The following is a 16,469-nucleotide window of genomic DNA, read 5'->3' on the forward strand; positions in this document are numbered from 1 at the left end:
AAGACCCAGAAGAGATTCTTTTGGGCCATAAGGTAGCAGATGGCCCTGGGGACGCCGCTATGTCTAGGATTTAAGTGCTGTTCAAAGAGTTTTATCACCCTCACTGTTTATCCGAAGCCCAAACCAGGGCAGGTCTTAAGTGTTCCAGTTAACACCTTTCAACAAAGGTTTTCCTGCCAGAACTCCAAATGGTAGACTGTCTGGCATTCCTGACGTAAATGTGGGGCTTCAGAAATGAGACCCCCAGAGTTCTACTGCGCATGTGCCAACTAGCAGGGGGGCATGGGTCAGAATGCTTTCCCACGTTAGTGAGTGGCTGGAGGTAATTGGAAACCAATCCCCTGTGCTTAAGGTTAAGAATAGAAGGAGAATGGTTTATAAACTGCTGTCCACCCATATATCCTTTGTCTTCGTTTGCTGATATGGTTACCTGATATCACCTGAATGATTTCCTCACTGCTGAAAGAAATGCTACATCATACTTCTCATTCCCCAACCCTTAAGTAAGTGTACTTCTTGTTCGTTACTGTATTATCTGTTGTGTTCACCTATATTCTAAGGAATAAATACAATTTATTATATCTTAAGCCTCGTTCAGTTCAAACCCAATTATTTTTGTGTAATATTAATAAGCCTGTGGAAGCTATCGTCACAAGGAGGTATTATAGTGTGTATTGTGGGGAGAATTAGTGTGTGTGTTGTTTGGGAGTGATATTCGGGAGGATTGTGTGTGCAGAAGGAAGAATGAGTGAGGGGGGAGTAAGGGAGCAGGATTGAATGAGAGGGGGTCATTGAGTGATAGCGGGGAGGGGAGGGAAGAGTGAGGAGAGTGGGTGTAGGAGGGAGCAGTGCAAGAGACCGTCGGGGGCAGAATACATGGTGAGAAGGGAGGCTGCCTAGAAGCATAAAAATCTACTTCACCACTGTTCTGTACTCTCTTCAATACTCTGTGTTACAGATCTCTCTGGCAAGAAATGGGGTCCAATGGCAAAGACTGCTCTAAATAAGATAGTATAAATGAACACAGAGAGAAATTCCAAAGAGTAACCCAAGAAAATACAAGTGAAATCTAATCGTAAGGTAATTAGTCCCATTAAGTGAAATACATAAAGGAATAGTCCATAAAAAAGCACAAAGGAAAAAAATAGGAGTACTTTATTGTGATGTTACATTTCAGAGAATATAAAATTATAGGAAAACAATTCCACTTTATTCAGAAAACCAGAAAGTCTTGGTCCCAGGTGGACTGAATTTTTATTGCAAATAAGTTCCTTAATACACAAGTAAAGAATATAGTTACTTATTCTATTCTCTACTGTAAGACGTGCCACATTGCCCAATATTTGGGTACAGTGCCCAGATTGTGACCATGCACTACAGAGGTGAGATTCCCCCAACTCCAATTTGCTACACACTCCAAGAGAGATTATTGTGATCAGAGGTGGAATGAGAGGGGTGAGAAGGGTCGCTGCCCAGGGAGTAGCCTGACAGGGGGTACAGAAATCTCTTTTGGTGCATATATTGCGGAGCTGCATTGATTGACTTGTCAATCAGCTCTGCTGCCTATCCCATTGACATCATGATCCGGCACTGTGATCAGCTGCAGCGCTGACCCAGGTGTGTTAGTGCAGCACTTTACAGGGAGGGAACAGAGGTTGTGGATGACAGATGCTGGGGATAGGCCATGAGTACGGGCCAGAGTAAGGTGGAGACTTTCTGTACTCTGCATACAGGACACTGCATGCATGACAGTGTCTGTGTGTGTGTGTGTGTGTGTGTATTCCAAGTGTAAGTGTGCTCTGTAAGTATGCCTGTGTGGCAGGTATAGGGGGGTGGTTCAGCTGGAGGAACTTATCCAGGCACAAAAGCACATAGATGCCCCAGATTATACCACCCCAAATGCTGATAATATCCTGCTGCACTTTACAGAAGATGATGCAGATGTCAGTGGGTGGTGGGTTCATTAAATCCATCCATCATATCATAGCCACACTGTGCATATGATGTACTGAATCAATCACAGGAAGACATCTCCATGGTAGGGGTAGAAGTTAACAGAATATGTCCAGCACTGTGGTGTGTAGCCCATAAATAATAATTGTGCACATTACAGAACATACTTGCAACTGCAAGATCATTTTGCTGCTTGTAGTGTTTGCTCTTGTCCTGTGCAGTGTTGTCGTAGATCCGTCTCTTCAGTGTTCACTGCAATAAAAGTAAGACATTGCATTAATATTACAGAAGTTTGGGAGCTGAAATCCCACTATGCTGCAGACATTTTCCCTTTGCATAAGATTCTTGTGATTATATCTCAATGATGATCAATAACAACTACATCATAACACAGCCGCTCAATACAAAATATGTATTTGCTATCAATGGTCATGGAGGCCAAACGTCACACAATGTACAGATACACTACCGACACACTTTATTGAAGTGTGGTCGGTACCGCAAGCCGGGAAATCTCCCGGCTTGCTAGTGGCCGCCCCTCGGCGTGCCGTGCATCATAGACGCGCGGTCACGCGTCATCGGGAGCGTGCGCCCCCTGCACGCGTGTCCAGGGGCTCCCCGAGGGAGCCCTGGTGTCCCGCGATCGCGGGACAGCGGCAGGGGGTTCCGGGGGACCCGGCGGACCCGGCAGCGGTAGGGAGAGCGCCCCGATCGGAGGGCGCTCTTCCGCTGCTTCGGCGCGCGCCCGTCACACTCGGGCACGCGCCAGGCTACTGCTGCGGCACAGAACGGGCAAATGCTCGAATAAACTGTGCCGCAGCAGTATACTGCTGCGGCCGAGTTTATTCGAGCATTTGCCCGTTCTTGGCCGCAGCAGTAACCTGGCGCGCGCCGGAGGGTGCCGGGCGCACGCCGAAGCAGCGGAGGAGCGCCCTCCGATCGGGGCTTTCTCCCTTCCGGTGCCGGGTCCGTCGGGTCCCCCGGAACCCCCTGCCGCTGTCCCCCACATCGCGGGACACCAGTGCTCCCTCGGGGAGCCCTGGACGCGCGTGCAGGGGGCGCAGGCACCCGATGACGCGTGACCGTGCATCGGTGATGCGCGGCACGCTGAGGGAGTGCGGCTAGCACGCCGGGGCATCCCCCGGCTTGCGGTGCTAGCCGTGCTTCAATAAAACGTGTCGGTAGTGTAGCAAGGATTATTTCTTCCTCTGGTGCATTATGATGGGATGTGTTGTAAGATTCTGCATTATTAGCATCACTGAATCTTTTGGAAACTGAGTAATATTCTATGTTTTAATGCAATATTATGGATGATCAGCCGGTAAAATAAAGCTTACTGTATCTGTAGCCATGCTCTACCCATGATGTGCTGAATCAATGACTGCAGAGTGATTCAGAGTGGTAAACATGACTGGAACACATCTCTGAATAGAGGACAGAACAGCAGTGCAGAGTAGGAGGTGAATGTATCTCAAATGGAAGACTTAGTAGCTGTGTGGGGAGTAGACAGTACAGACTGATCAAATAAATAGTTAAAGGAGTATCTTCAACATTACTTGGCTTTGTTATCAACATTGAAGTTTCTCTTGTTTTTTCTGTTCTTTAAATCACTACTACTGATGCCATGTGTAACCTGTACTGAGAGATATACTCTACTGGCCTAGATGAAACCATATGATGCAAACAGGATTCATCCCACTCCAGATTCATATGATTGCACCACTTCAACCTTTAATAAAACACATAGAACTACAGCAGTGCGCTACTGCACATGTTCTTGTTATGAATGGTAGTAGATGTGGTCCTTGGGTCAATACTTCATACAGCAGCCACACTCTACTCATGATGTATTGAATCAACAAAAACCTGCATGGTACAGATCACAGGAAGGGTAGAGTAGAGGGGAATATGTCCAATGCGAAACCCTTAGCAGCTGGATTGTGTGGAGTCAACAAAACGACAAATACTAAATGAGAAATATACACATTGCTTATCTGTCTCTGTGTAGTCATTTTCCTCCTCTTCAACTGTCTTTCAAAATTTCTCTTCTGACAGAAAAGAAACACATGGCTTCAATATTCACTGTTCTTCCCTCCTGAAATAAAAGTTAAGCATTGCATGGTTATGATCATACATACAATGAACCTTGCGCCAAACCATGTGATCCAAAGTAAATCCACCTCCCTCCCATAGCTGTGTTCCTTCTAGAGCTTCTACCACACAAGTCATTAATGTTCGTGACACTGTACTGCAGTCACAGTCTGCACACAAAGTACTGAATCAATTACATCACACTGAAAAGGCAGTCTACATGATGCAATAGTTAACCATAATAACTCTGTCATGCAAATGACAGGAAAACCTATATGTATATCATTAGGGGAGAGGGGAAAAATAATTAAAAAATAAGTGCGACAAATAAAAACAGATTATAGGAAAGTAAATCCTTGCCCTGGGAACTTTACAATCTAATAGAAATGTTAGAAGACTTAAAGAGAGGCAGCAGTTGGGGGAAGAAGTGCAGTAGATGACAATGCTTGTCCTTATGGTGGGTACAATTAGTAGAAAGCACATCTTGGGAACAATAGTTGTTAGCAGTGACTGTGGGTGTGGGACAGTAGCCACGAGTCAAAGTTTTTGAAATGCTTGATTTAAGTCGTGAATTTTAAGATTGGTCTTACATGTGGGTGGAAGAGGTTATGTTGGCATATACTGAGTGTGAGGAAGTTTCACATGTACGGTGCAGTGATGGAAAATGGTTTCAGGCAAGTGAGAGAACAGTAGAGGTGAAAGAAGTTTACAGGAGACAGTTATGGTTATAGTGCAAGAGACAAGCAAGGGCATAACGAGAGATCAAAGATGATATGCAAGAAGGAGCAGATTAATGGAGAGCCTTAACAAAAAGGTAAGGAGGAGAACTTTGTAGGTGATACAAAAACTTGATGGGATGCCAGGACAGGGATTTAAGGAGATGAGCAGAGACTGTTGTGGGAGAAAGTGAGATAATTCAAGCAGCAGAGTTTTGCATAGGAGAAAGTTGTGAAGCATGGAGGCCTGTTAGTAGTATGTTAAAATAACCTATAGGATAACAGTATACATTGGAGTTTTAGCAGTAGGTTGAGAGGGGAAAGGGAAGATCTTGGCAATATTACAGAGAAAGAGGCAACACATTTTACCCATAGCCGTGCATGTGAATGGAGATGGAATTGAAGAGCCAAATGTTACTCCTATGCAACATGTTTGATGACAAGATAGATGGTAGTACTGTTTACTGTGATGGAGAAAGGGGATAATATGAGCCCAGTGTTAGACATTAAGTTTAAGGCAGTGGAGTGCCATCCATGAGCATATAGCCAGGAGACAACCCAAGAGTAGGGACTGGATTGCAGGAGTGAGAACAGGGGTGGATAGATTTGTGTGTGTATCATCCGCATAGAGATTATATCTAAGGCCAAAAGCATTGATGAAGTCACCAAATGATAGTATGTAGAGAGAAAGAGAGATCTCAGAACAGACCCCTGATGTATACCCACAGACAGATCAATAGAAGACGAAGACATGTTAGCAACAGAGATGGAGAATGTGTGACAGGAAAGTTATGATGAAAACCAGGATAGAACTTTGTTACTGATACCAAGAGAGAGTTTAGAATATGAAGGAGGAGAGTGATTGAGAGCATCAAACGCAGCCGATAGATCAAGTAGGATTAGTAGGGAAAAACCTTGGGAATTAGCTTTAAGCACAGTCTGTAGAACGTGCTGTACGAAAGGCAGGTTGTAAAGGATCCAGGAGGGCATGTGATTTAAGAATGTTGACACTAGCAATTAGAAGGCAAACAGCATGAGGGATACAGAGCGGTAGTTAGTAAGGCACATAGGGTGTAGTTTGTTTCTGACAAAAGGGTGACCGCTACAGGCTTAAAGTAAGAGGGCAAAAATCCAGAGAATAGGGAGAAATTGAAGATGTGGGTGAGAGTGGGGACTAAGAGATGCAGTAAGGTGTGAGGGGATACGATCTAGAGGGCATGTGGTAGAGGGAGAATAGAAGATGATTAGCTTCCAGCTCTGTAAGAGAAGAAAAGGAGTCAAGTGCAGAAGGAGATTTGGGTAGAAGGAGAGAAGGGGGAAGGGACAGAAGGAATCTCCTTTTGGGTGGCATCCACCTTGCCTCTGAAGTAGTCAAATGCTTGAGGAGAAGTGAAGGAAGGATGGCAAGTGGGAGGAGAAGGTCAGTGGAGGGAGTCAAATACAGAGAAAAAAAACAGCGTAAATTAAATTTGAGTGTTGATGAGTGTGGAAAAAAGTAGTGTATTTAGCCCTAGAGAGCAGCTTTATACAGGACAGGAGACATTTTTACTGTAGAAAAATCAAACAAAGTGTGAGATTTCCTCCGTAGGTATTAAGAACAGCGAGTGGAAGTGTGATGAGTGTGTTTGGGAATTTAGCCAAAGGTGTGGGTTAGAGGGATGAGTGTGTCAGAGCCTATAGGGGGCATATAGATAGGAGGATAGCATTGTAAGAGTTAATAAGATTGTTAGTTTAAGCAGAAAGAAAGAGAGAGAAGAGAGAAGAGAGAAGAGAGGTTAGAGTAGATGTCAGAGGAGAGTTTAATTAAGCAGAGGCAAATCAGTGGGACAGGTAAGATGCGGTGAGGGGAATGACTGATTGTGACTGATGAGAGCAGAAGAGGTTATGTACAACTAGAGCCTTGTTAGTAAGAGTGGACATTCCAGAGGGCACAGGAGAAGGGAAGAGAAAAGTAAGGAAAGGAATGTGGATTACATTAGATAGGTTAACACTCTTAGTAGGGAGGCCTGATGTGTATATGAGCCGGTCCAAGATTATAAGAGATATCCCCCAACATCAGCGAGCATAGAAGGAGACACAGAGATAGGTGTAGAGAGAGACAGAGATAGGGATATGTAGAGAGAGAAGGGCGTCAAGAGAATGAGACAGATAGGCGTAGAGAGAGGAGACATAGAGAGAGGGGGCTTTGAGAGGGGGGCGTAGAGAATGAGGGAAGGTGGAAGAGAATAGGATGTGCAGGAGTGCATTTCATTGAGCAGTGCAGAAATAGCTGCAATAGAGGTCTGTACAAATGGTGCTTTGTGTAGACACATGCAAAGGTAGGGGAAGGAAAGTGTATAGAACATGTGGATAAAAGCAGGAGTGTGGAAGTTAGAGAAATTAGAAAAGTTTTACAGAGGAGTGAGGAAACAGTAAACAGAAAGAACAAGAGAGAGGTTACATTGGGATGACGTGCTGTGGTAGAGAGAAATGCTAGGAGAGAGCCTCCAGATATTAGAGGACATGAATTGAGAGAGCAAATGTATAAATCAAAACCGGAGGGGGAGGTATAGCACGAAAGCTTGCACAGCAGTTGATGAAGATTATAGTCTTAAAGTTGCGTGTACCTGTCAGGGCACTCAAGAAGGTCAATGCTCACAAGTGCAGAGTTCATGAAGAAATGCTGAATCCAGTTCCCCTCCAATTTAATATTAATATAACTTTTTCATTCTTCATTACTGCAAAAAGCAAACAAAACAAAACCACATTGCATTACTATTTTCAAAATGGATTGAATGACATATTCAACAGTAACTGTGTGATGCCAATATTGCCTTCTCACTCGTAGGCCAGTACGGTCAGGTACCCAGTACTGATAAAACAATAAGTGCCCGTACTAAGTACCAATATGAATTATAAGGAAATGTAAAATCTCCAGGTCTCTCTCCATCTCTGCAACAGATATATGGATAAGCCCATATTAAGGCATCACGTGACCGGAGCCGTCACTGACTGGGTATACGCAAAGATGCAGGGAGATGCAAAGAAAGGGAGGGAGACAGGGAGAAGATGGGAAACGGAGGGAGGCACTGATGGCAGGCCTCTCTCTTTCACTGGTGCATGCAAGGAGCTGGTCCCAACATCCACAAAGTGTGTGTGTATTATTGGTTGTGTTTTATGGCGGTAGGAGGATAGTGTGTATATTGTGTGTGTGTGTGGGAGTATTATATTGTGTGTAGGGTATTATAGTGTGTATATTATGTTGAGGTGCAGAGGAGAGTGTTAGATTGGGTATCTTGTGTTAGGGGGTATTGTGTATATTGTGTTTAAGACTATAATATTATTGGGGAGATTATTATTGAGGAGGTATTAAAGTGTGTATTGTGGGGAGTATTAGTGTATGTATTATTTGTGGGTGACAGATGCTGTGGGTAGGCCAAGAGTACGGGCCAGACTAAGGTGGAGACTTTCTGTACTCTGCATACAGGACTCTACATGCACTGCAGAGGTGAAATTCCCCCAACTCCAATTTGCTACACTCTCCAAGAGAGAATATTGTGATCAGAGGTGGAAGATGAGCAGGGTCACTGCCCAGGGAGTAGCCTGTCAGGGGGCATGGAAATCTCTTTTGGTGCGTATGTTGCCACATGGCATTGATTGACCGGTCAATTAGCACTGCTTCCTATCACAGTGACATGATCCGGTGCTGTGATCGGTTGCAGCGCTGACCAAGGTGTGTTAGTGCAGCAATTTACAGGGAGGGAACAGAGGTTGTGGGTGACAGATGCTGGGGGTAGGCCAAGAGTACGGGCCAGAGCAAGGTGGAGATATTCTGTACTCTGCATGCCCATCCTGCATGCCCAGGACTCTGCATGCATGCCAGTGGCTGTGGGGTGTGTGTGTGTAGGTATGCCAAGTGTCAGTGTGCATAAGTAAGTGTGCTGTGTGTGTAAGTAAGTTTGCCTGTGTGGCAGGAGGTGTAGGGGGGTGGGGGGCGGGGGGCGGTTCAGCTGGAGGACTTTACCCAGCACAAAAGCACATAGATGCCTCTGATTATATCACCCCAAATGCTGATAATATCCTGCTGTAGATGCACTTTACAGAAGATGATACAGATGTCATCAGTGTTTGGTGGGTTCATTAAATCAATCCATCATATAATAGCCACACTGTGCATATGATGTACTGAATCAGTAACACCAACCACAGGAAGACATCTCCATGGTAGGGGTAGTGTTGAAGTTAACAAAATATGTCCAGCACTGTGGTGTGGAGCCCATACATAATAATTGTGCACATTACCAGAACAACATATTGTCAACTGCATGATCATTTTGCTGCTTGTAGTGTATACTCTTGTCCTGTGCAGTGTTGTAGTAGATCCGTCTCTTCGGTGTTCACTGCAATAAAAGTAAGACATTGCATTAATATTACAGAAGTTTGGGGGCTGAAATCCCACTATGCTAATGACAGTTTCCCTTTGCATAAGATTCTTGTGATTATATCTCAATGATGATCAATAACAACTACATCATAACACAGCTGCTCTATACAGAATATGTATTTGCCATCAATGGTCATGGAGGCAATATGTCACACAATGTACATATATAGCAAGGATTATTTCTTCCTCTGGTGTATTATGATGGGAGGGTGAGATTCTGCATTATCAGCATCAGTAAATCTGTAGGAAACTGAGTGATATTCTATTTTTTAATGCAATATTAGGGTAAAATAAAGCTTGCTGTATCTATAGCCATGCTCTACCCATGATGTGCTGAATCAATGACTGCAGAGCGATTTAGAGTGGTAAACATGACTTGAACTCATCTCTGAATAGAGGGTAGCACAGTAGTGCAGAGTAGAAGGTGAATGTATCTCAAATGGAAACCCTTAGCAGCTGTGTGGGGAGTAGACAGTACAGACTGACCAAGTAAATAGTAAAAAGTAGTAACTTCAACATTACTTGGTTTTGTTCTCCACTCCTGTTTTTCTGTTCTTTAAATCACTAATACTGATGCCATATGTAACCTGTACTGAGAGTTATATACTCTACTGGCCTAGATCAAATTAAATGATGCAAACAGGATCCCTCCCACTCAAGATTCATATGATTGCACCACCTCAACCTTTCATAGCAATAACATAGAACTGCAGCAGTGCGCTACTGCACATGTTCTTGTTATGAATGGTAGTAGATGTGGTCCTTGGGTCAGTACTTCATACTGTAGCCACACTCTATTCATGATGTATTGAATCAACAAAAATCTGCATGGTACAGATCACAGGAAGGGGTGGAGTAGAGGTGAATATGTCCAATGCGAAACCCTTAGCAGCCGGATTTTTTGGAGTCAATAAAACGACAAATACTAAATGAGAAATATACACATTGCTTATCTGTCTCTGTGTAGTCATTTTCCTCCTCTTCAACTGTCCTTCAATTTTCTATTTTGCAAGAAAATGAACACATGGCTTCAATATTCACTTCTGTTCTGCAGTCTTTCCTCTTGAAATAAAAAAGTTAAGCATTGCATTATTATTATTATAATTATTATTGACGATACATACAATGAACCTTGCTCCAAACCATGTGATACAAAGCAAATCCACCTCCCTCCCACAGCTGTGCTCCTTCTAGAGCTTCTACCACACAAGTTATTCATGTCAGTGAAACTGTACTGCAGTCCCGGTCTGCACACAATCTACTGAATCAATGACATCACACTGTGTCACACAATGTCATGCTAACGACAGGAAACAATCTTTGTATATATCTATGTATATATAATAATAATAATAATAATAATAATAATAAAAAAAATAAGACAGGACAGACACTCCTACATTGCAATCAATAGAAAATAACTGGGACAGGCACTTCAAGGATGCATACGGTCCCGGATAAACTGTAGCTACCTATACACGTGTGCCTTGTCTCTAGACTCTGCATATATCTCTATTTATATACCACCCATTGTGTACTCAGCGCTTTACAAGAGAGACCAAAAAGTACAGGAAATTATTATACAATAAGTTCAACAAACAAAAACAGACAATAGGAAAGTAAATCCCTGTCCTGGGTAGTTTACAATCTAAGAGAAATGTAAGGAGACTTACAGAGAGACAACAGGTGGGGGAACAAGTGCAGTAGATGACAATGCTTGTCCTTAATGGTGGGTACTTGTAGTATAAAGCACTTCTTGGGAACAATAGTTAGTGACTGAATGAGTGACAGTAGCAACGAGTAAAAGCTATTGAAATGCTTCATTTAAGTTGTGAATTTTAAGGTTGATCTTAAATGTGGGTGGAAGAGGGTATGTTGGCATATACTGAGTGTGTGTGAGTTTCACAGGTAAATTGATGGGAAAGGGTTTCAGGCAAGAGAGCGAGTGCGCAGTAGAGGTGTAAGAAGTATAATGGAGACAGTTATTAGTAGAGCTTAGGAGACGAGGAAGGGCATAACGAGACCAAAGATGATATGTAGGAAGGAGCAGATGAATAGAGAATAGTGTTGGACTGGGTCCTCAACTATAAAAAAATGGGTAACGGGTACCCGGCCAAAATGAAAGGTTCTACCCGGTCGGGTACACGGTTTGGCACTTACCTTCCGGGTGGCGGTGACATCTAGGATCAGCAGCAGTCCTGTGACGGTGGCAGCATCTGTGGTGTCTTCAGCCGGCGGGGGAGCTGCAGGCTCACAGACACAGCTTACCTGCTTCGGTGCTGTGGAAGTGATTTCTGCAGCTCCCCCCGCCAGGTGAAGACACCTCTGATGCTGCCAACATCAGAGGACTGCTGCTGCTGATCCTAGATGTCTTAGGAAAGGTAAGTATAAAAGATTATTTCCAGCTGCCCTGACATTACCCGACGCCGGGTATTACCCGGCCAAGTCCACTTCTCAGTGGCCGGTTTCGAGTAATGTCCGGGTAGCTGGAAATGTGTCGGGTAACGCCGGGTACTCGGTACACCACTAATAGAGAACCTTAACAAAAAGGTAAGGAGGAGAACTTTGTAGGTGATCTGAAACTTGATGGGAAGCAAGGAGAGGGATTTAAGGAGGAGGAGGAGATGAGCAGATACTGTTGTGGGAGAAAGGGAAATTATTCAAGCAGCAGAGTTTTGGATAGATTGCAAATGAGAAAGTTGTGAAGCAGGGAGCCCTGTTAGCAGTATGTTAACCCATACGATAAGGGCATGCATTGGCGTTTTAGCAGTAGATTGACAGAGAAAAGGGCAAATCTTGGAAATATTACAGAGAAAGAATCGACAAACTTTAGCCAGTGTCGTGAATGAAGATGGAAAGGGAAGAGTCAAATGTTACTCCTAGGCAATGTGCTTTCATGACAGGATGATGGTAGTACTGTTTACTGCGATGGAGAAAGGTGATATTAGGCCAGATTTAGGGGGAAATATGAGGAGCTCAGTTTTAGACATTAGGTTTAAGGCAGAAGAGTGTCATCCATGGAGGATATAGCCAGGAGGCGACCCGAAACTAGGAACTAAATTGCAGGAGTGACGGTAGGGTGGATAGGTGTGTGTATCATCTGCATAGAGATGATATCAAGGGACAAAATAGTTGATAAGGTCAACTAGTGATAGTATGTAGTGAGAGAGGTCCCAGAACAGAGTCCTGAGGTATACCAACAGACAAAACAACAGGAGACAAAGACACGTTAGCAACAGAGATGGAGAATGTGTGATGGAGAAGTATGATGAAAACCAGGATATAAGTTTGCTGCGGATACGAAGAAAGAGTTTAGAATATGAATGAGAAGAGTGATTGACAGTATCAAAAGCAGAAGAGAGATCAAGCAGGATTAGTAAGTAAAATGGACCTTGGGAATTTTCTTTATGTACATAATTGGTTACATTGGGAAAGGCAGATTGTGAAGGGCCCAGAGGAGCATGTGATTTAAGAATGTTGATCAAACGGGAGATCACAAGACGTTCTAGCAATTAGGAGGCAAATGGTAGGACGGATACAGGGCGATAGTTAGAAATTCACACAAGGTCAAGGTTATTTTTGAGAATAGGGGTGACCACTGCATGCTTAAAAGGAAGAGTTGAAAGAGCCAAAGGATATGGAGGAATTGAAGATGTGGGTGAGAGTGAGAATATAGGATTGAGAGGGCATGTGGTAGAGGGAGAAGAGAAGATCAGGTTCCAGCTTTGTGACAGGAGAAAAGGAGTCAAGAGTGCAATGAGATCTAGATAGAAAAAGAGAGAGGGGGAAGGGAGAGAACGAATCTACTTGTGGATGGCATCCACCTTGCCTCAAGTGAGCAAAGGCTTGAGGAGAAATAAAGGATGGTTGTTAAGTGGGAGGAGAAAGTCAGTGGTGGGACTCAAATACATAGAAGACAGTGTGAATGAAATTGGAGTGTTGATGAGTGAGGAAAAAGTAGTGTTTGACCTTAAAAAAAGGAGCAGAGTTTTACAGAACAGGACAAAGGTTTAGTGTAGAAAATCAGACTGTGAGATTTCCTCCATAGGTGTTAAGAGCAGCAGTGTGATGTGATGAAGTGTGATGAGAGCGTGCTTGTGAATTAAACCAATGCATGGGTTAGGCTGCGTCTATAGTAAGCACGCAACAGAAGGCAAAGTTAGCGCATGCCTGTCGCTCCAGCAATCCCTGCACTGAGGTCCGAGGCGACGGGGAGGCCCTGCATCGCTCGCACGCACTGTGGACGACCAAGCGTGTGCCCATGATAATCACGGCCTTAGAGGGATGAGTGTGTCAGAGCCTAGAAGGGGCATATAGATGATGGAGGAGGAGGGAGGAGGAGATGATAGCATTGTAAGAGTTAACAAAATAGTTAGTTTAAGCAGAAAGTGAGGAGAGGTTAGAGATAAGGGTAGATGTCAGAGGAGAGAGTTCAATTAAGCTGAGGTATCGAGTAGGACAGGGGTGAGGGGAATGAGAGGTGGTGGATGATGAGAGCAGAAGAGGTCATGTACAAATAGACCTTGTTAGTCAGAGAGCAGTCATTCCAGAGGGCACGTGAGAAGTGAAGAGTAAAGTGAGACATGGAATGTGGATTACATTAGATGGGTTAATACGCTTAGCAGGGAGGTGGAGAGAGAGAGGCAAGAGGCAGAGAGTGGTGCAGGGGTTGAGGAAGAGATGTTGCATGTACCTTATCAGAACATTAAAGAACATCAATTCACACTGGTGCAGAGTTGATGATGAATCCAGTTCACCTCCAATTCAATTTTAACAGAAATGTTTCATTCTTCATTACTGAAAAAAAAGAAAAGTAAAAAACATTTCATTACTATTTTCAAAATGGATTGAATTCCCCCAACAATGACTATGTGTTACCAATATATCCCTCTCAGTCCCACTGCAGCATATACTGTACCAGTGTGAAAGTAGGAAGGTACACAGTACCGGTAAAACAATACGTGCCGGTACTATGCACCATATGAATTATAAGGGGATGTAAATCTCCCAGTCTCTCTCCATATCCGCAACAGAGCGGGCTCCGGTCAGTGGCATGGATGCCCATATATGGGTATGCTCATATTTGGGCATCCCATGTCACTGACCGGAGCCGGCTCTGAGTATAGGGATATATGCGGAGACGCAGAGGTGCAAGGAAATGGGAGGAGGCACGGTGAGAAACAGGGAGAGACCACAGGAAGATAGAGGGCAACAACTTCCACAAGGTACTTGTATGGGTAGAATTGTTTGTATTTTGTGCAGAGGGGGTAATTTCAGATAAAATACAATTCTCCACCCTCTACGAAACAATTCCACTTTGTTCAGTAAGCCAGAAAGTCTTGGTCCCATGTGGACTGAATTTAATGCAAATAAGGTCCTTAATACACAAGTAAAGAATAAAGTTACTTATTCTCTACTGTAAGAAGTGCCACATTGCCCACTATTTGGGTCCTGTGCCCAGATTGTGACCATGCATGGCAGAGGTGAGATTCCCCCAACTCCAATTTGCTACACTCTCCAAGAGAGATAATTGTGATCAGAGGTGGAACTAGGGGAGGGTGTGAGCAGGGTCACTGCCCAGGGAGTAACCTGACTGGGGGCACGGAAATCTCATTTAGTGCATATGTTGCGGCACTGCATTGATTGACCGGTCAATCTGCACTGCTGCCTGTCACAGTGACATCCTGATCGGGCACTGTGATCAGCTATAGCACTGACCCAGGTGAGATAGTTCAGCACTTTACAAGGAGGGAACAGATGTTGTGGGTGACAGATGCTGGAGGTAGGCCAAGACTGTTGGCCAGAGTAACGTGGAGACTTACTGCACTCTGCATGCCCATCCTCTCCCTGACATCAGGGGAAGGAAGTGGCCCTGGGGTGTGTGTAGGTATGCCAGATGTCAGTGTATGCATAAGTAAGTATGCCTGTGTAGTGGGAGGTGTAGGGGCGTTAAGCTGGAGGACTTAAAACAGGCACAAAAGCACATAGATACCTCTGATTATACCGCACCAAATGCTGATAATATCATGCTGTAGCTGCACTTTACAGAAGATGATGCAGATGTCATCATTGGTTGGTGGGTTCATTAAATCAATCCATCATATCATAACCACACTGTGCATATGATGTACTGAATCAGTAACACCAGGAAGACATCTCCATGTTAGGAGTAGAGTTGAAGTTAACAGAATATGTCCAGCACTGTGGTGTGTAGCCCATAAATAATAATTGTGCACATTACCAGAACAACATACTGTCAACTGCAAGATCATTTTGCTGCTTGTAGCGTATGCTCATCCTGTACAGTGTTGTAGTAGATCCGTCTCTTCAGTGTTCACTGCAACAAAAGTAAGACATTGCATTAATATTACAGACGTTTGGGGGCTGAAATCTCACTTCGCTGCGGACAATTTCCCTTTGCATAAGATTCTTGTGATTATGTCAATGATGATCAATAACTGCATCATAACACAGCCGCTCTATACAGAAGATGTACTTGCTCTCATTGGTCATTGAGGTAATACGTCACACAATGTACAGATATAGCAAGGATTATTTCTCCCACTTGTGCATTATGGCATTATGATGGGAAATGTTGTGAGATTCTGCATTATCAGCATCACTGAATCTTTTGGAAATTAAGTGATATTCTATGTTTTAATGCAATATTATGGGTGATCAGCCGGTAAAATAATAATAGCTTGCTGTATCTGTAGCCATGCTCTACCCATGATGTGCTGAACCAATGACTGCAGAGAGATTCAGAGTGCTAAACATGACTGGAACGCATCTCTGAATAATGGGCAGCAAAGCAGTGCAGAATAGGAGGTGAAAGTATTTAAAATGGAAGATCCTTAGCAGCTGTGTGGAGAGTAGACAGTACAGACTGACCAAGTAAATGGTAAAAGGAGTAACTTCAACATTACTTGGCTTTGTTCTCCACATTGAAGCTTTCCTCCTCTTTAAATCACTAATACTGATGCCATGTGTAACCTGTACTGAGAGTTATATAATCTACTGGCCTAGATGAAACCATATGATGCAAACAGGATCCATCCCACTCCAGATTCATAGAATTTACCACCTCAACCTTTCATAACAATCACATAGAACTGCAGCTGTGCGCTACTGCACATGTTCTTGTTATGAATGGTAGTAGATGTGGTCCTTGGGTCTTTACTTCATACTGTAGCCACCCTCTACTCATGATGTATTGAATCAACGAAAACTTGCATGGTTCAGATCACAGGAAGGGGTAGAGTAGAGATGAAAATATTCAATGTGAA

At 43.7% G+C, this 16,469-nt stretch overlaps 1 long non-coding RNA gene across 1 annotated transcript; it reads right to left on the reverse strand.

Annotated features, from left to right (window-relative positions):
* Nucleotides 1-1,136: 1,136 nt before the first annotated feature.
* On the reverse strand, nucleotides 1,137-13,971 carry LOC142477679 (uncharacterized). The gene is made up of 6 exons (XR_012792606.1): nucleotides 13,877-13,971; nucleotides 10,126-10,245; nucleotides 9,042-9,139; nucleotides 7,367-7,477; nucleotides 3,937-4,048; nucleotides 1,137-2,205 (listed from the first exon to the last, which is right to left on the reverse strand). It is a non-coding gene; the product is annotated as an uncharacterized LOC142477679 (long non-coding RNA).
* Nucleotides 13,972-16,469: the final 2,498 nt, after the last annotated feature.

Source organism: Ascaphus truei, unplaced genomic scaffold, assembly GCF_040206685.1.
Source record: "Ascaphus truei isolate aAscTru1 unplaced genomic scaffold, aAscTru1.hap1 HAP1_SCAFFOLD_2252, whole genome shotgun sequence".
NCBI classification, from domain to species: domain Eukaryota; kingdom Metazoa; phylum Chordata; class Amphibia; order Anura; family Ascaphidae; genus Ascaphus; species Ascaphus truei.